Here is a 21,395-nt window from a genome sequence, read left to right as displayed (position 1 = left end):
TTTAGAACTCTTGAATTCTGTTCTCTCATTTTCTGTTTTTCTTTTCTTAAAATGTGTATGACCTTCCCAACACCACACACGCCCCTCAAAAAAAAAAAAAAAAAAAAAAAAAAAATCACACAAAAATTATCACTTGTTTGTGGCAATCACATAACAGGAAAAAAAAAGTTTCAGGACAGTCCATGTGAGCCTGAAAATCTACAGGGAAAATTAAATTGAGAGAGAAAAGTCTTACAAGAGTTTAGTATTTTGTTGCACTGCTGTATTTGACCAAAAGGAAAAGATCAGTTTTTTCATTCATAGGAACTCCCAGTAACTCAGGAAATTATTCTTTTCAAGAGATTGTAAACTCATAGAATCATATCATAGAATCATAGAATGGAATAGTTGACCTTAAAGATCTTCTAACTCCAACCCCCCTGCTCCAGACAGGGATTCCACCCACTAGATTAGTCTAGGCCCCATCCAGCCTGGCCTTGAACATCTCCAGGGATGGGACATCCACAGCTTCTCTGGGCAAACTGTTCCAGTGCCTCACCTCCCTCTGAGGGAAGAATTTCCTCCTAATCACAGAACTGTAGGGGTTGGAATGTCTAGTTTAAATCTGTCCTCTTTTAGTTTAAGACCATTCTTCCTTGTCCTATCATTATCTACTCAAGTAAAAAGTTCTTCTCCATCTTTTTACAAGACCCCTTTAAGTATTGAAAGGTTGCAATGACATCTCCCCAAAGCTTTCTCTTCTCCACCCTGAATAGCCCCAGCTCTCTCAGCCTTTCTGTATCAGAAGAGGTGCTCCAGCCCTCTGATCATCTTTGTAGCCCTGCTCTGGACTTGCTCTAACAGCCCCACAATATTCTTGTGTTGGGGGCCCCAGACCTGGATGCAGGACTCCAGGTGTGGCCTCACAAGGGCAGAGCAGAGGGGCACAATCACCTCCCTCCACCTGCTGATCACCCCTCTGTTGATGCAGCCCAGGATGCAGTTGGCCTTCTGGGCTGCAAGCACACACTGCTGGCTCATGTGGAGCCTTTCATCCACCAGAACCCCCAAGTCCTTTTCTGCAGGGCTGCCCTCAGTGAGTTCTTCTCCTGGTCTGTCCTCATGTCTGGGATTGCCCCAACCAAGGTGCAGCACCTTGTACTTGGACTTGTTGAAAAGCGTAAGCAAATGTATTTAGGTTGAGTTTGTGCTGGGCTAAAACACATGCGCAGTCAGCTACCACAGCTCAGCTGATGTACATTAGCTGGTTAATCCTATTGCTACCAGATAGTACATCTGAGATCTACCTATGAAAATCCACCCACTTGTAATCTCTCCCTCTCTTCCTTCCTCCCTCTTTCTCTCCTAAATCCTCAGAGGGGTTAGCACGGTCTTCAGTTCTTTCAGTGATCTGTCAGGCACATATTCATTCTCCATAAAACTCTGTGATTTTCCAACAATATGACTTGGACAGAATCAAACATAAAGTACCACAGCACTTGTCACTCAAAGGTCTTGGAGCACAATGCAAACAGACACCGTGGAGGTCTAACACTGAAGCCATGGCTTTGGTGACCCACTGTTCCCAATGACTCCAACCAAGACAAGATCTCACCATCAGGATTCAGAGAACACAAACTTATGACTGTTTCATAAAGTCAGAGAACTAGGTACACCTGGCTATCTCTTACAGTGGTAAATTACTATTCTTTAAGCACAGCGTAACTTCTGCACTTTGCAGTTTTAAGTTTCCTCAGCCAGTATCAGTGTTGAGTTTCCTCAGCCACTTTCCTCAACCAGTATTCTCTCACTTCAAGTGCTACATTCTCACCCTTAAACTTATCCATTTTGTTAAGAATCATTCCTGCCTTCCACACAAAGCAGTTTCTTGCTATTTTGGCTCAAGATGCAAAACCAAAGGCTTGGATTATCAAAGTGTTGAGCATTGGGTTGTTTTCAAATCAGTCCAGAGGTTCCCATTAGGCAGCACCTGAAAATCAGATCGGTTGTGTAGAAAGACCTAAAAAGTGAAACTGTGAAGGTAACTGCACAAGCCTTCGGATGCAGGCCAGGCCTCAAAAACTGCCTTGAGACCAGATGCATGCCAAGACACACAACCTTTCCATAATTTCCCCCTGCCCACTTGGTCCCCTAGGAGGGAGGGGACTGTGGTTCTCAGTGCCAAAATCACAGCAACAGGCATGCTGATTTTCAGGCCTTCAAAGCTTAGGGAAAGCTTCTCTTTGGCCTACATACTGGTGTGCTCATTCTTTCTCCTTAAGTCAGAGGAGCGTTTTCTTGCCAGGTTCAGAATGAGCAGATTAATTTTTTTTATTATTATTATTTATTTTTTTTTGACCTGGAAGAAAATAAGAACTTAGGCTGGCTTAAGCTGTAACAAAAGTGTCTGTATTTTTTCTTGATTTGTAATTCAGAAAGTGACTTAAAATCTTAATATCTGAACATTTCTGGCCCCTGAGGAGCTGCTGATGGGAGAATTGCTGGACTGGAGTGAAGCTAAAGTGAGGGTGGGTTCCGCTAGAGGGCTCAATGATGCTGTGTGAGGAGCACTGGGCAACTTTAGCCTGGTGGAGCGGGTGTCAGCGTGGTGCCTGGGGTGAAGGCACTGAGCTCAGTGGGGCTGAAGCTGTGCCCCAGCAGCTCTGTCATCTGCCTTGGGGTGGCAGCTGGCTATACCCAGTCACACACCTCACAGCATCTGCAGAAGCCTTAGCCATGTCCTACATGGGTTGAGTGGAAGTGGGGGAGCCTTTATGGTTGGGGGTGATGGGAAATGGAAACAGAAGGCTGACAAAATGCATTAAGGGGAGCACCTCCAAAATGGGGTCTGAAGGAAGCACCCCCAGCTTCCTCGCTCCCTCCTGGTTCTGTCCCACCAAGAAGGAGTGGGTTGTTTCTTACAAAAACATTAACTGACACCATGCAAAGATCTTATTTAATAGCAAGGAGGACGGCTTCATATCAGGATATTAATAAAACTGTATCTATTATTTAACTGTGCAAAGCACTGCATATCACAGTTTTCATCATTAATTTTTCATGTCCAATAACCAAGTTATGTAACCAATTTTTCATGTCAAATACCAAGTCTCATTAAATTCTAAGAAGGCTGTTTGCAGTCCAGCAGTATCTTTCATGTCTTTTGAGCCACTCATTTGCAAATGACTGTGTGAGAAATTTTGCTGCTTCCCTTTGGAGCACCGCTTTACAAGTTGACTTCTCTCTAAGTCAGTACCGATTCCTTGGTTCCCAAAAGGGCATTCCTTACTGTAAGATGTGGTGAAATTAAATGCAGAGAATACCTGCTATGAAGGAAATGAGATCCTCGGTCTGACAACATCAGGGGACTTGATGACAGCTGAGTTCCAGTTCACAGCACACAACAGCAAGCTGCAAAGTCAAGACAAGTGCCCACACAACAATTTCCACTAATGTCACTGGGAGCAGTCTGTGTAACCATTGCAAGACTGTAGACGGGGCATAAGATACAGCCAAAACTGAAAGAAAACTGAAAGAAAGCACAGAAAAGTTTGTATTGAGATGGCCTAAAATCCACCTAGCTTCAAAGCAGAGAGTGACACCAAGCTAGTTATTGGGAAATACTAGGTCAAGGGGGCTACTTCAACAGGTTCAACATGAAAACCTCAGTATGCAGTGGAAAGGAAGCCATGTCTGTGAACTGCAGCCATCATCATCAGTATCATGGAGGACATTTGACTAGCATAAATTGTTAATATTTCTATTAAATTGATTTCTCCAGCTTCATCTGCTATGCAAAAACATTGGCTTAACTTTGTAGAAACATAGGGAAGAGAACAAATACCAAGGCCCAGAACTGTTTAAATCTTACACATCAAACAGATGAAAAAGGAAATTCCCTGGGTGACATTGGTGTATATCTCAAAGTCTGGGAAATTAATGTCACTAGAATGCTGACTGAAAAAAATAATAATAATTAAAAAACAAAACAAAACAAAAAAGTAAAGTTGTAAAGTCCTGAGACCTTAAACTACCATGCATAAGCAGCATGAGCCCATAAAAACTGAACATGTCACTGAGAGAAGCTCTGGTAGCGTTTTCTAAAAATCTGCACTATTAAGAGTATTTTATGCTTTCTGCGGAAAGGTGAGATGCTACAATCTGGAGAATCAATCTATTCCAGATCATCACTTATTCCAGCATTTTGTCTTTTATGCTCTGATGATGCTTTAATACGTGACAGCTCTGTCTGCTCTGAAGAAAAAAAATTCCCAGGGAAGCAAATAAACAAACAATGCCAGAGAGACCCAATTGATATTTACATCGGGGCCCATTTAAACAGCCCAATTAATGCAAAGAGAGTTAAATAGAAGTGCGTGTCACTGGAGCCCTGTAACTATTCACCCATTCTCTTTTGCTGCATCATGCTGAGTGTCTGTAATAGCAGAACAACTAGGTGGGAGATGCCAAGGAGTCAGCCTGGCTTCTCCCATTTAAGGACACTGCGCTCAGCACTCTGGGCTCACTTGTCATCCCCACTTGCAGCTCTCTACACCACTCTGGTGGCTTAGAGGGACCTTGCCCTTCGAGGCTGCCTTCTGCACTGCCAGCACATCTCAGTGCCTCACCGCACTGGAGCTCTGTTCTCTCTTGGCTGCCAGAGCAGCCCTGAGCAGCCCAGCATTGCTGGCTTCTCCAGCTGTCTGAACATCTTCATCTGGAGCTGGAAGGTCTCGGCGTCTCTGAAGAGGACCTCAGTGTTGTAAGACTGAGCTCATTTGTGTGCTGTTTCTAACAGCCATGTAGGTCTGCAGAAAGATAAACAACAGTGCCCCATTCTCGGATGGATCCCATTTAAGGGAAGAATTCAGACTTGTGAGAACAACCACAGCTCGGACATGTGGCTGATTGAAATACAGCCATTTTCCATTAGGGGAGGCTGGAAGTACAAGAGCTGAACATGTTTGTTTTTCATTTCATAGATACTTTATTAGGGATTTAATTTGACTACAGTACATGCTTAGGGCAGGCTGTAGATTTGAACTATTTTTGTTGTTGATTTTTTTAATGTTCACAAATTAAGAGAGTAGCTGAGCTCTGATTTCTACCCCAGCTCATTAGAAGTAGAGCAGTAGATCCAACAGTGTGCTGACACTCCACTTCCACCTCCTCTGCCCTACCCTAGGGACAGGGATCTGGCTATAACAAGAGCAGAGCTACAGGGAAAAGCCTTCACAACCTGGAAGAACTGTAAGAACTGATTGTTCTTACGTCTGTAAGAACTGATGTCCAGGATACTGTGCATATCAGTAACTTCCCCCTTTCCCAGTATTTGCACCATGCTTTCCAATAAGTCTGAATAAGCCTAACAAGAGTGAAGGACCCTAGTAAAGGCATTTGAAAGGTGTGATGGGAACTACTCCAATCAACCAACATCTGCCTTGGCTAAAGTATCTTTGCTGCTGGAACATTTGGAGGCTTAACATTTTACCAGTTTCTCAAATGATTTGTTTTGCTTATTTGTTTGGTTTTTTGTTTGTTTTTACAGCTTGTAAATTTAAGCAATGTCTAGCAAGAGTACATTGCTATCTGTCCAAACTTCAGGGCAAATATATGAAGAAACAGAAGAAGGCCATGTCCTCCTCCTGTTACTCAATAGTCCTCATGGACCTGAGCTGCTTCACAGCCTCTCCTAAGCTGTGCATGTCTATACCAGTTATTGTGATTACTGTGGTAATCTTACTGAAACAAGCTTCATTTACCAAGAAATTAGAAGGTGGATATGAAAAATGAAAAAGCCCTTAGATGTATCAGCTTCAACATATGCCCCTGGCTGGATGCCTCTTTTAGGATGTCATGAGTGGCAGGAATTGTTCTATAAAACTTGAGAATGTGAAGTAGTGAACATCGTTGCCATCCACAACTGCAGGAACAAGGAAATTGATGCTTTTTCCCCCTTGTCTGACAATGGGAATATATTCGCCTGCTTTTGCTGAATGGATGTGGTCTCTTGCCTCCACAGAGCTTCAATGGAACAGCAATAAAAGGTGTTAGAAATACAATCTGTTTCTTGACAATAACAGGCAAAAAGTCAGAAAAGAAAGAAAGTAGGGATGCCTGCTTATCTGCTATACTACTGTTTCTGAAAACAGAAACCAATATTGTTTGGAAACTTGGCTGCCTGTAGAGTTATGTGCTCTTACATTTGCAGGACAGAATTCTGGGCAAAGTCTCTGTGATGAGAATCTGTCGGTCCATTTTAACTGTCAAGTGAGGGAATGCGTTTTAAGAACATTTTTATTCGTATCGGTCGCTGGAGTTATGATATGTTATGCCTTCCAAAATGCCATGCCAATAAATTGCATGAGATCTGATCTAGTAAAGATCTGACACACTTTTTGTCCTCAGAAGGCTAAGAGTATGTTGCAGGTAAAATGTGAATGTCTCTAGGCATTTGACTATCCCTTACAGAGCACATCTGAGAAAATATATGGGAAACATTATTTTTAGCATGTTTTCAAGAAGTGACAAATCTACATATTTGCTGTCAGCCTTGAGAGACCCTAGGCCACAGACCAGTGAACGGCTTGGAAGTCATAACATAAGGCCTAACATTGCCACCCACAGAATAAAATTCAGCTCCAAAATGGTAATGAAATTTTTACTGGTATACAGGAGAGATACTAACTACAAATTGTTTCCAGGCATCTCAGATTGGGGCACATTGGGTTGACTCAGCAAGGACTGGGTAAAATCTAAAATAAGAAATTATGTAAAACTTGATAAGAATTTCTCTTTTAACCAAGTCTACAAATCTCCTCCAACTCCGTGTCAAGTAAAGTCCAGTTTAGGAGGCAAGATATGTCCCTAGGCACTGGGGAAAATAAAGAACTTGCTTCTGAATGTTTAAATATCTCAGCTTCTATATCTGCAATACTGATAGACTTCAGCAGGAGTTTGTGGGTGCTCAGCAGGTGCTCGGCTTTCAGGCATTTGCCTTGTGTGTTTAATTATAAAAGCAGTGGAAGAGTTTTGTATATAGAAACAGCAGGTCACTCATATTAGAATAACTTAGACCTAAAGATGCCTTAGTATAACTGACAGCTGAGACACAATAGCTTTACCTCAGGCAGCTGATGTGAAAAGGCTTTGTTATTGAACAGCATCCTGACACCAGTTGGGGAAAAAAAAAAAAAAAAAAAAAAAAAAAGAGAGAGAGAAAAAGAGAGAGAGAGAGAGAATTAACTTGCTCCAAAATCCCAAAATGGTATAAACATCGAAATAAATGCAGTGCAAATAATAAGGAAATCTGGGAAGTCTGCCAATAGTATGCTGGTCGAATTGGCTAGTAAGAACATACTTAATCCTTGGGACACTCATCAGTGCCCAGAATTAGCTTGGATCTATGAAGCCCTAAAATATTAATTGTTTCTGCTAAAGCTGTCTTATGAAACAATTACCTAGAGCCCCCATAATCCACTAACACATTTACTTTTTATATGTTTTTATTACACTCTCCTGCAGATGTTGCTGTTTCCAATTAGAGATGTAACTCCTACCACTGGCTGTTAATAACTATTTTGCCTTGAGACATATCTTATTTGCTAACTGAAAAAGGCAGGTTAATGGTGTCTGCTCTATGGTATATTATTAGAAGTGAATTTGTGAAGTAAACTCCCAGTGACTCTAATCTCAGGAATGCTGACTCCTCCTGAGGTCAGTAATTGGGTATTTCGGAATTTGCCATAGCAGCAGGCCTAAGCCTGTCTTCAGTCCCCTTTGAAATTCGGACCCTGAGGTCAGCAAAATAATTGGTTCATTTGAACAGAAAATCAGAAAATGAAGGGTCCACTTTTCCCCTAGTGTCTAGCTTCCAGTTCACCAAACAGATTTTGAGATGTTCTTCTTTCCTTTAGATCACACAGAAAAGTCAGTCACTGTTCAGCTGTGTTTCCACAGAACTTCTCACTTTGCACTCCCTGCCTGGAGCTCAAAAATATGCAGTCTATCATGAATCTCAGGTCGCTTATGGGAGCAGGGCATGTTTACTTCTTGTTTGTGTTAAAACCACTTCTTACTGTTTGACCATTAGAACGTTACAAGATATACCTTAGTCTGTTTTGTTGCTTGTTTTGTTTTGTTTTGTTTTTCACCTAGCTTTGTAGTCAAAAGTTCTTCCTTTTACTCTCAAAGTGTATCTTTGATTTTATCTCAAGGACTGCTCTTGAACCATCCCACAGCTTTGGTTTTGAGATCATTATTACAAAAGAGTTCAGTCATAATTATTGATCAGTAGTCACCCTGTTTCTCTAAACAGTGTATGAAATAAGAGTTCCTGACCCATATTCACTGCCCTGTGCTCTTTAATACTTGTTACTGAGTAAACCTCCAGTAGTTTGGGGTTGATGATGTCATCAGAACAACAGATCAAAGCCTGGATAAGTGAATACCTCAGAGTATTCTTCATTAATGAAAACACTAGGTATGGTTCATCCTGTTTTGAGCCACGCAACAAAAGTAAGTTATAATCATCCTATAACTCAAATGGAAAAAAAAGGAGAACATGCAGGGCAAACACTGCAGAGTCAGAAACTAACAGCAGTTTGGCTACCATTGATGCAAAACTAAAAATATATGAACTTCCGACCAGTAATTCAATGCACATGGTTGCTTTACATATTCAGACATGTAAAAGTTGAACAAAAAGCACTGAATATGCTCCATACCCAGACACATGCGGCCCCTTTCAAAGGTCTTCAGAGGAAGAAAAGTGCTACATTGGGCCTAGGTATTGTTATGATTACTAGCACTCCAGATCAGACATACTCCTAATATGGCTCATGTTAAAAGTAGATGCCAGATCTGGTTCCCTCTGGCAGTCAGGCTGTGCTCTGCAAGGGTTGCAAAGTGTCAGGAATTAGTATTGGGTCCTTGATCCTGTAGGTCAGCCTGGTACTGCCTTGATGTGAGTTAAACCAGAACACTAGATTATGTTACTTGTTTGGATGAATGTTAATAAAGAAATAATAATAATTGTTTATGTTTGTAGGGTCAGATTTTGAAATTCTGGTTTGATGTTTGCTCAGATCTCTTTGAGGAAAAGTCAGTACAGAAGTATTTTTTCCAATTTTTTTTCTGTACCTTAGTTATTTTCATTTATTTTTTTCTTCTCCTTTTTTGTCTTTTTGCCTTAAGGTGGTTTTCATTACTAATGCCATCTTTGTAAACTATAAATGCTTTCCTGCTGAAAGGAATGAAAAACTGTTTTGCAAGTGGGAATGCCATGAGCAGGGACAGACACTGGAATTTTTCCCATATTTTTTTCATTTACCTTTTTTTTTTTTTTTTTTTCCTGCATTACTTCTGACTTAAACTTTCATTTTCCAAGAAGTTCTGAAAGTTTTTATTCTTGCCAGATTCTGTTATGGACAACGGAATCTCAGACAGGATCAAGAATTCTCTGCAATCTTCACCACCCATGTTTTCTACGCTTTGTGATGATGACAATGTCTATTTTGAATTGTTAGGTTCCTCAGAGTATATAGAATATAAGGCTAAAGTTATGGAGCCTTTTCCTACTTCTAAGTTCATTTTAGGAAGGATATTAAAAACCAGCCTGTACTTAAAAACAATTTTGTTCTTCTAAGCATTACTACTAATAAAGAAAGGTATTACAATGCATCCGTAATGCCAGTTGTTTTCTTTGTCGCTAAGATTCCTGGCTCTCTATACTCTACTGTGCATTTCTTCTTTGAAGCCTGGTAATTCAATCAAAAAAAGGAGCCAGATTGTGGATCTATGAAGAAGAAAGCAACCCCACAGCAGGTGGGGTTTTCACAGGAATGCTTATAAAATCCTCACTACTGAAAGCAACAACAGGATACTCAAATTGCCCAGCACTGGAGATTTGTTATGGCAGTCAGCTTTCTGTCAATACAACAGGGAATCAGCTACATAACAGAAACAAAAGTCTAGAGGATGCCTGTGAGGTACCACACTTCCAGTTTACACTATGTATCATTACCAGTGGGCTCTGACTCTGAGGCCAGGCTGGATCTGACACTGTATGAGCAGCTGGAGATAAGGGTGCTGTCAAAGCACCCTGCTCCCATGCCGACACAGTCACCGGTCTGGCTCACACCACACAGATTAACTGGAGGTTGATCGATTTTATGCTGGCTGACAGCTTTCCAAGGGGCTGCTCTGACAGCCTGGGATTGCTCAGGATGAATAAAGGCTGAAAAATGCCCACTTCTCTGACATGTTCCCACTGTGGGTGACTGGGAAGGGCTGCTGTGGTGGCACTACTGTGGAAGGATCAAATCCTGAGGTCAGATCTGCTGTTTTTCTGCTTATTTTGTGCATTGGGAGCTGCATAAAGCAAGCAAAGGGAGGGCAGGACCTGCTTTACAGGAGGAGCAACCACAGAAGATGGTCTGGGGAAAAGATGACTTCCACACTTGGGGTCTGCCAGAGCTTTCCACATTAAAAGTGAAAAGCAAACAGAAATGTATCCAGACCTGCTGGATGATATTGGTTACCATCATTCCTGACTCCTGTGGTGTTAATGATTCCACGGACACTTTTTTTTTCTGTCTGGCAATCTTTTCCTTGGCTCACTTTTGGAAATAAATCCTTTGTTCTTAGCTTCTCTGTTTCTGTGTTGGTTTGACTAAGATTTCTGTGGGAAAGTTTGAGATTTTCTTTTATTTCACTGGCAATGTTTCACCTTTTCCCCTGCCCCCTCCTAATTTTTTTGGACAGATTTCATTTCCCAAACAGATGTCTCTCGTTTTTGAAAGCAACTTCCACATACTCCAGACTTCTTCTCACATTTTTTCTCTTTTTCTCTTCTTCTCTTGCTTTTCTGCATTCTTTCTTATGTAAGTTTCTGTGAATGTTTTTCAGCTTTGTTCTAATAAGTTACTTTCTGAATTGAAGTTTATAGTGTGTTGTTTTTTTTTCTACCACATCGTGTCTGCAAATGTGCATGCCAAAGCCCCTGAAGGATGGATTTGCATGTAACAGGGTAATAACCGAGCTTCTACATAATCATCTGCACAGGCAATTAGGGCATGTATGCATACAGATGCCCAACAACAGGTGCATAGGCATATTCCTTACATGCAGAGCCTGAGACTTTGGACTGTTCTACTAAGAGGCTGGCAAGCTGCATGGTCCTGCTGCTGCTTGGGAAGCAGATGGCACAAGCTGAACAACCGTACTTTTGAGGAAAACTGCTTCAGCATTTCATGCAGCCCAGCCTTTTAGCTGATGGATGCAGATGATGGGCCAAACTGGCCAGAAAACATTCAACTTTTGTCATAGGGTGTACAGATACATGGTTGTATGCAGACTGCTTTTTACCCTACAGTCAGTTAGCAGCTGTGCCTGGTAGAATGACTGCCTACAAAGGCAGGGGTGTAAGCATCCATGGTTTGGGATGATCATATGTTGTTTTTTTAGTGAGAACAATTCCAGGTCAGATTTTCAGAGCCGAGCTTTGACTATCAATCTCCTCTTCAGTTCCTGTCCTTGATTTCACTGGGTCTTGGCTCCCTTCAGCAGTGCTAAGAAACACGGAGGATCTGTGACATACAAGCATAATAACCAAGACCCTACAGTGACACCAAGTACAGTGGCTGCTTCTATTTCAATGTATTCTGGGAAGAATCCTTCAATTACTCCATGGTCCATTTCTGGTGTCTATCTTATTCATGAGCTACTGAAGTCCTGGTAGGCCTAAGGAGATCGGTCACATGTCTATCACCAAGGGAAACCACTTCCATATGTCACATCCATCCCCCTTGTTATGTGCCTGGCTTCACACAGGCAGCATTGCCTTCGGATGTCAAGGGAACAAGGAAAGAGATCAGAAATCTGCTTTTACTTAAAAATACTTAAAAGAGAGAATACATTTAGGTGACCTATTCTGAAGATGTTTAAGTTCATTCCAAGAGGTTGACTTGTGTAGCAAACAGCTGCCAACTATTCTTTCTTTGCTGTTTTTTTTTTTTCTTTTTTTTTTTTTTTTTTTCCCCTGATCAAATCTTTTCAGAATCCATGGCTTGGATGCAAAGATGGCACCTTGCATTTCTTTCAAGGTTTGTTTTTTGCAACTGATATGGAAAACATCTGTGTACCTCTGCCTAAGAAGTGGAGCAGAGCAAAGACTGCCCAGCAAATGGGAAAAACAAGCACCAAAATAAATATGGAGATGATCACTTGAGTGAGAGTAGACTCCAATAATGCATTAAAAAGCACACAGCAGGTCCTATTTTTTCTCCATTAAGATGTTTCTTCCACTGCAGTGTAAATGCCCACGGCAAAAATTAAGGAATACTCTGCGTAGTGTCTTATAAAAAAATGTCTAAGGGCAAATAAAAGAATCAATCTGTCCTCTCAGTCCTATCCTCTATACCCTTATTTTTCATTATGGGAGTCAAAATTTCAGGAAAATAGTCAGCAAAGCTGTGCATTTAACTGAATTTTCATTGCCATAAGGGGAGGAAGGCAATATGCTACTTCTTCAGTTTTATGAGATCTGTCAGACTGTTTTCAGGGAAAGCCCTGAAAAATGGACTTCACCATGTTGCAGGACTGGGTCACAACACGTCAGCCCATTGTGAGACTAGGTGAACTAAGCTCCCATTCTTCCTGTCAATACAATTTTGTAAGATCAGGCTGCTTACTTCTGACAGATTTTCATCAGCTCTCTCACCTCATTAACAGTAAAGCAGTTTGTACATGTAAATACAAAAGGGTGAGCAAGACTGCTTTGCATCAGTGTTAAGATACTCTCACAAATGGAAGCAAATTTTTCACACAAATATGAGGCTTTCTTGGTTTGAGAAACAGAAGAACAAATAAGTCTATTGAGGTGCAAGTGTCAGGTGGGGAATGAGTATAATATACTTCAAGTCAGTCACTGAACCCCAGCTAGCTTGTCACCACTGAACTGTGAGACTCCGTTCTCTGTACAGCCAAAGAGTGCAAATATTATACACCAATGAAAATCTGGGTTGACCCTAAGTGATCCTTAAGCTTTACATAGTTTCATATGAATGGAATTGACGATATATGTGTAATTGCAAAACAAAAAATAATTGGATAAAAAGTCAGTCAAAATGATTTTCTCAGGTCATTGGATTCTTTGGCTTAAGAAAAAAAAGAATATGTTTTTGGAAGCAGGGAGTCACTTTGTTTTTCTGTTGTTCATGACTTAGAAGTACCTCCTGAAAATACTGGTTAAAGCCCAATCCGCAGAGCTTTCATATGTCTAATGTATGAGTCCATAACATTTCTAAGTTCAAAAGAGACTCATAATGTTGTTCATTTGCATGTACAACAGCTTTCACAAGTCCCATAGGGAAATTAAAAATAAAAATAAAAATAAAAATAAAAATAAAAATAAAAAGAGTTTGTGTCAGCTGCATTCAGATGGTGATCACAGAAATAGATTTCTACCACAAAAAGTACTGAATATCTCCATGCTGGGTAAAACTACTGCAGCTGTAGGTCCTCTGGGGATGAAAATTAGGGTGGGTACTGTGGGTGGGAATGCTACATGCAGTGGAGTGAACAGTGTCCAAAAATATATTTACCAGAAAAAGGTAAGGCAAAAGCGTAGGAAGAGAGGAAGAGTGTCCAATTGGAACAGCATTACGAGTGGGGATTCTGCTGGTCTAACACATAACAGAGCTGTAGGCACAAGACTCTCTGCCTCTTCATTTTTATTTGAAAAAGAAAAGATGCCTGTTGCCAGGATCATCAGAGATTGTTATTCTTCATTAAAGCCATGAGACATTGGAAAAACCTGCCCAGCTCATTTTTTAAAAACAAAAACAAATAAGCGCTGCAAATGCCTTAAGGGAGGATAAGGTTACTTATTGTTGCTTAAAAATTCATTTGGTGCCATGTCAAAGCAGCAGTAGGTATATTTTAAAGTGACAGGTCTAAAAAATATTGTTCTTGCTCCCACCTGCCCCTGAACTCTCTCCACTCCAAGAGAAGCATTCTCCGTTGGTCCCCAATTAGTGAGCTGCAGTATTTAAAATTCAAACAAGGAACTTCTTCTCCCTCTCATACTCATTAGCTCACTCCAGCCCTCCTTAGTCAGGGGATTTTCTAAAGAGTCCATTTAGGAGTGCTAATAATAGTAATTAGAGGTCGAGAAACCATCTTGAAACTTGACCCAAATTTTCACCCAAAACTTGAAATGAACACAAACCCTTTCTGAGTTTTGAAGGAGCTGGGAACTCCTTCAAAGAAGAAGTTCGTGACTTGGAAATTTTCTTTTTAAAATATTGTTTCATTCCTACATACCAAGCCCTTGAAAAATTATCTAAGCAGAAAGGCTGCTTTTTAGGAAACTTCTAGAAACATTTGTTGTGCTATTCTTTTGCGCCTCCCCAAAACACAGGCATTATAACTGAACCTGTTGTAAACCGTGGGCCCCTTTTCTCTCTCACTCACATTTATTTTATGCCAATGAGATGATATTAAATTTCCTCCTGTGCTTCCCAGGAGCCCCAGCTTTATTTACGCTACCTTTTTCATGTTGCAGATTCCAGGCTGCTCTGATATCATGCTGTCTTGATATACAGCTTTTTGCTACAACTCAATATGTTCCAGCCTGTAGCTCTGAAGAGCTAAAGCAGTGCACGGCCCAGCCAGCCCCCTTCCTGCAATGGCAGGATCTTTGGCCATACACCACAGGTGCCCAGCTAGGAGTGCTATGGCAGCTGCCACGCACAGGAGGGACACAAAAAGCCATGCAGTTCACTGGCTCGAGTGGAAGTTACTTCTGGATCCTGATACAAGTAAAAAAGCAGTCAGGTCCAATGCCTCTAAGGATGGCTTTGTATCATCTGCATCCATCTTCCTCACGTATCTGTTTCAAACTAAACAGGGTGTCTGCAGAAACAGATAAAAATCAAGCCCGAACTCAGTCTTCTCAGCACTCACATAAAAGTTTGAGTCTTCTATAACTGGATTTATGTGACAGTGATTTAGATCTTGAACTACACTCTGACCTTCTACAAATATTATTAATCTTTTTTAGCTATAATGCAAGCAGTGAGTTTCATTATGACCTTGCACTGCCTGAATAGTTTGTCTTATAAATCTTATTTTATGGCTGTTTCTTAAAGCTTCCAGAAATTTATTATATATTTTCGATTCTGGCAGATTACTCTGGAACAAAAGGATTCTATATCTTGCAAAGGACTTTTAAAGTCATTGGCAAGTTTTCCCTTGTAATTTGGATAAAATAAGAACAGTGCAGAACCTTCAACTACAGTTCAAACCTGGACCAAAATTTCGTTGAGATTCATAACATCTTGAACAACTTTACATATGGTTCATTATCAGAAGCAGACCTGGTCCAAAAGTGGAATTTCTTACTGCAGGGATATTTTAACATTTGGTTTTGTCCTGAACTGAGACAAGATGTCAAAATGGCAAAACAATGTACAGAATGAAAAGCAGAGAAAAGATTGATTCAGAAATATCAAAACATTTCATTTTGAAAATGTCAAAAAAAAATGTTCTGGAAATGTCTAAATGCTTCATTTAAGAATTTTCCACCCACATGGAACATTTCAGCATTCTTAAACCCAAATATTACATATCTGGCTAGGTTTATCTTGGCCTTTTTGTATCAAAGCTGCATTATCAAATACGATCACTTTACTTGCTGGAAAGAAAGCTATTGCCTCTACATAGTGCATGAAATATGCACTGTTTTAACAAGATCCTGTTTATACTCAGATTACATGAACATATTTTCTTTCAATATCTAGTCCCAAAATGTTTTTATTGTTCTCAGATAACTTGTGCCTCCTGGTAAACAAGAGAAGGAAAACTGAATCATTAACTATGTGAAAACTCCAAAATGTGTCTGTAGCTGGTTTTTGTTTACTTATGCATACTACTTTAGATGTGGTTGGATTCCAACATGACAATGATTATAGATGATAGTTTACAGCCAGTAAAGAAGAAGTTTTTCAGGGAACCATACAGGTTTTACACAGGTTTTGCAAAGCATTTCAGAAAACATTATTCTTCAAAGCTTAAAATATATGCAGATGTATATCTATACAGTATAAACCCCTGCTGCCTTTCCTCTTCTCAGTTTCCTTGCTGCTCTAAAACATTACTTGTGATGGAGTCAGATTAATTAAATTTTATTTATATTATATTTCTGTAGTAGTGGACCATGCTTACATAAATATTCTTTGAAGACTTTTTCTCAGATATTGCAATGTCTTCCAAAAGCTGACCATGGGCAGCACTAACTCGCTAACTCCCTCTACATAGGAAAATCTATTAAGACACCCACTTGTAGGTCTCTTTCGGACACCAGTCTTATATAATATTATATAATAAGAATATAAAATAAAAATAATTTATCTATAAAAATAATTTAACTAAGGCAATTATTAAGTACTGATCAATTGTTAATTGTCCAAACATTATTTGTCGACACAAGCACTGCGTTCTTTAGCCCCAGACAGAGTGATCTAAGACCATAAACTAACTGCTTGCTATCATTCCTCTGGTTTTCAGAGGAAAAAATAGAGATTTAATTGGTTTCTTGATATCTCTTTGTGATACCATTGTAAAAAAAATATATATTAAAAAAATCTATTTGAATGATGGATGATATGAATATTAAGTATGAGTAAGCCTGGAATCAGCTGCACTTAGTTTGGGTTTTACACATAGTTCCAACCTTAAATGAATAATATCCAGCCTCAATACATTACTTCAACTAAAAGCAATAGCAGTGCTGGATTTTGTGAGGCCACACACCAGCAAAAATCATGAAAACATTCTGTCTAAGCAAAAAAATAAAATAAAAATAAGATAAAAAAGCATCAAGAGTTATTCATGGCAAACTAAAACAAAATATTACCTTCCCTGCCATCTTGAAGAGCTGTGCTTCAAAAAAAGACAAGAAGCTTAATTGGTTAATGCCATTTTTTATGCAATACTTAAGAAAAACTGAGTGTTAGAAGGCAAATTCTGGTCTTTCATAGTCGATTTTCCTCTGTTTCACATTACTGTGAATGAAGAACTGAACTCAGTATCAGTAAAAAAATCGTGGCAAGGTAAATCAGGCTGTAAGTGACACATGCTTTGCAGTATACAGTGTTCACAGCCTCATAACCTGCATGTAAGAGACATCAGTCTTTGAGGGGTAGGCTACAGATAGACTAAGCTTTGAGCATATGACAGCTTGTACTTGACCTACCGCAACTGTACTCACTAGCATCTTTGCTGCTATCAGCAGTCTCTGAATGAACCACACAGCCCTAATCATGTTGGCCAACAGAAGATGCAGTATTTTCTTCTCTATCTTTCCCCATCTCTCGTGACTGTTATTTGCTGCTCTGGATAGCCAAAAAGAAGTGTGGAAAGCTTTTATAGCTTTGTGCAGTGAGTAGCACACCACAAATCAGACTCAAAACAACAAGGTATCAAAATCCTGACTTCTTGCTCTTTGTTCAGATATTTATGTATATATTTTAATTTGATGCTCTTATAACATCTAGTTTAGAGCAGTAGGATGGGCAATGAAGAATAGGGATCAAGTGGTCCCCGCCTATGCCTGCTCCTGCCAGTGTCTTTGAACATATTGGGTGTACAAAGACTATCAGTCACATAACTGCTGCACTACCTTCACTCCAGCCAGCAAAAGTCAAAGCACCTCTTGATTTTACAGGCTGAGTTCTCTGGCACAGTGGCTGTGCTTGCATGGATCCCAGTCTTTACTGGGGGCTGTATAAACAGCAAAGGGCAGTGGTGGCTGCCAGTGGTGTGACCCATGATTCTTGAACCCTGGGGCTGGCACATACAGATACCCTGCGGATTCCCCTGAGAGCAAGGGCAGGTAAAGGCTGACTGTGATACAGTATTAGAAATCCTGCCATATATACAGGCTCTCTGGGTCTGACTAACAATGAGCAAATCAGGGTATTTATTCCAGCAGCTGAGGCATAGACAATTTGGATGATATGGGAATGAATTAGCTGAGTAACTCTCAGCCTCACATTTTCACTCCTTCTGAGGAACATATTCTCCCACTCTCCCTACCATGCCTGTCCCAGACATAATTATCTTCTCTAAAGATTCACAGGGGCCTGTGTGCAGAAGTGACGGCAGAGAGGAAATACTAACTGCACAAACATGAAGCCAAGGCAGTTTTGAACATTTTGAATATGTTAAGGCCAGCAGCATCCTCATTAAACTCTGATTAGCAAGTGGACTTGATCCAGGCTAATTCATGAGTGAAAGGGATTTTTCTTTTATTTTTTTCACTGCCAGTTTATCAGAGGTAGGCAATTAAGAGCTCACACACCTCCGGGTCTTGTAGTTTTTTTGAAGCAGAGATCTCATACGAGCTTGGCAATAAAGCGTTATTGTCCTTAGGACAATATTCTTCACTAATCTCACTTCTGGCAATTTACTTTTTCTTGCTGAGCAGATTTAGAAACAAAAAACCTTGAAAGGGCATGGGAGGAGGAATACTCTAGGGCTATCTAATCCTGTCCCCAAAGTGGGAGTTTTCCATTCAGCTTCTCTTTTAACGAGCAGTGGATAAATAAACTTTTACTGCAACACTACTTTGATTCAGGAGGCCTATGAGGACCCAATTATGCATCCAGTGGGAGAGGGGTGGCAGTCTGGTTTTCAAAGCAAATGCAATGTAGCAACACAGGCCTCTTGTAATTATGGCTTCCCTACAAATTTATAAACCCAGAGGTGAGCTTTGCTTTGGTTGATTGTTTAAATGCAATTATTACCTTTCTTTCACTTTTAACTTGTTAATAAAGCTTTCCCAAATGCAATGCTCAGAGTTATTCTTCCTGAGCCCTAGGATCCCAAAGGTTTAGCTGGAAACCAATCGTCTGCTTTACTGAATAGGACACAGTCAGCTTCAGTCAAAGATTAGCTGAGGAGCCAAAGTGTTTGACAGACACACTGAGGGGGCCACATCCTATTTTCCACCTGAGAAAGCGGGAGGGAGAGGGAGACAGAAAGACGAAAGCCAAAGAAGGAGACGGGAGTGACTCAGACAATAGGAAGGAAGAAACACTGATGGATCAGCAGCCTGATTCATCACAGACACCTTGCTTGCGTTATCAGTCTCTGCAACCGACAATATTACAGTCACAGCATTAAGAAGTGTCATGCTCTAAAGTGTGTGCAGGTTTGCATACAACCTAGACCTTGTTTAAAAAAATAGCGGGGGGACAGGTGTGACACACCTTGCAGCTCTGGTCTTCCAAAAGCCCACATTCAGTAGGCCAGAAGGGAAAAGAAAGCATGGTCATGACAGGTAAGTGGAGATGTGGTGTGTATTGCATTGTATGTGTGTCCTGCCTGAGGGAACCAAAAAAGTTACGTCAGTCAGATGCTTATATCTTTATAGATACAAATACAGCATGTTTTTTTTTTTTTTTTTTTTTTTTTTAATATACATTTACATTAATAACTATAATGTGCTTTACATAAAATAGCACACTTTACTTATCAAGGCTGTATGAGAAAAGATATCATATGGATACGTAATATGACATGGCCAATTGCACATAAGCTTGACGTATGTAGAGCTAAATTTAAAAAATGCAGCAAAACATTTATTAGTTGACAATGCAGTTGACAAATCCAGGTTTGTGTTTGCTCGCTCACCTCCCCCCCTTCCTTCTCTGGGATGGGAGAGAGAAATGGGAAAGTGAAGCCTGTGAGTTGAGATAAAAACAAGAAAATAATAACAATAATAATAATAACAATAATGATGATAATAGTACTACTAGTAATAATGTGTACGAAACAAGTGATGCACAATGCAATTGCTCACCACCTGCTGTCCGATGCCCAACCTAACCCCGAGCAGTACGGCCCTCCTCCCAGCCTGCCTGCTGACAGGACAGTGAGAAGCTGAATTTGGCTTGGTCCTTGGCTTGGTGTAAGCACTGCTCTGTAACAATTAAAAACAATTAAAACACCAGCATATTATTAACATTCTTCTCATCCTAAACCAGAACATAACATTCTATCAGTTACTAGGAAGAAACACCCTTTTTATCAATCTTTAAACAGCAATTACTAAAGCTAAATTTTCCACAGACTTCTCCTTCTTGTGCTAGTAAATAATCCAAAGCTAGGCAATTTTGATACAAAGCAGTTCTCATCTTTATAACTCATTTAAATCAGTTCTCATCATTTATAACAGGAGCATGGCAACTAATCATGACTTAGTCCTTATGAAGTTTGTTGGATTGGTATACTTTTTCAGTTGCTGTTGAATATAATGCAGTTATGGGATTGCTGGGGCTTTCTCAGTGCCTCTGTCGGGCATTCTGCAGTATAGATTACACCACTCCCAGAACAGGTACAGTGGAGATCCACTGGACTAACAGAAAAACAGAAGGAGAGGAAGGAGAGAAGAAGTGATCTTCTTTCAGTACAGAGGAATGATTTTACATAAGGAAAACCATGAAGCGCAAGCTGTGCTAAGGAAATACAGACAGGTCTCACACACACATGCAATATGTTTCTGGCAAGAAAAAAGAATGGATGGGCTCAGGGAATGGCTTTGCAGTGGGAAGAGCAAAAGAAAGCTGAACAAGACAAATTGTGTTTCAGAAAGCATGACACGAGCTGTGCTGAGGACTGCAGTTTGACCCCATCACAAATACTGTTTTAGAGCAGAAAGGGAACTGAAAAGGGAAAAGCAGGGTAAGTTTATATCATGTATGTATGCATTTGTACACATTTTATGACATTTAGAATAATGTTTTCAGAAGTGCTTTGCAAAACCTGTATATATGCACTTATGTGTTCATGTGCATCTCTCAGGGTTTAAACAAGTTTGTAAAACGTGATAGAGGATTTTGGAAAGGGTGTGTTCACACTGCCTCTGAGTTTCTGTATTCAGCATTAGTTTCAGGAAGATGGCAAGCTAGACTGTATATCGCAGTTCCCAGGAAATTGTGTTATGTTATGTTGCGTGACTTGTGTTCACAAACATTTGAGGAGACTGCAGCTAGGATATGATCCTGGACTCTTTTCAGACTCCAGGGCCTTAAAGAAAGAGGCGCCTAACAGACCTGCAAGCCAAGCATGAAAACAGTGGTTATCTGAAAAAGAGCAGCACTGCTACTAGCTCTGCAGCAGAGTGGTTTATGCTGAATGACTTGACCCTTGATAAAATAAAAAAATAAAAAATAAAAATAAAATAAAATAAAATGGAAACGATTATTTCAAATATCAAAAACATTTCAGTTTGTGAGTTCACATGGAGACACAGACCAAACACAACACTGCAGAAGGGAAGCCACTCACTGCATGCTCACGGGAGGTGATTCAGATCTCTCCGCTTTGCAAGCAGTACATAGTTTTCAAAA

This window comes from Aythya fuligula, chromosome Z (genome assembly GCF_009819795.1).
Source record: "Aythya fuligula isolate bAytFul2 chromosome Z, bAytFul2.pri, whole genome shotgun sequence".
Classification (NCBI taxonomy): Eukaryota; Metazoa; Chordata; class Aves; order Anseriformes; family Anatidae; genus Aythya; species Aythya fuligula.
The sequence above is the reverse complement of the archived record's forward strand: the minus strand, read 5'-3'. Positions refer to the sequence as shown.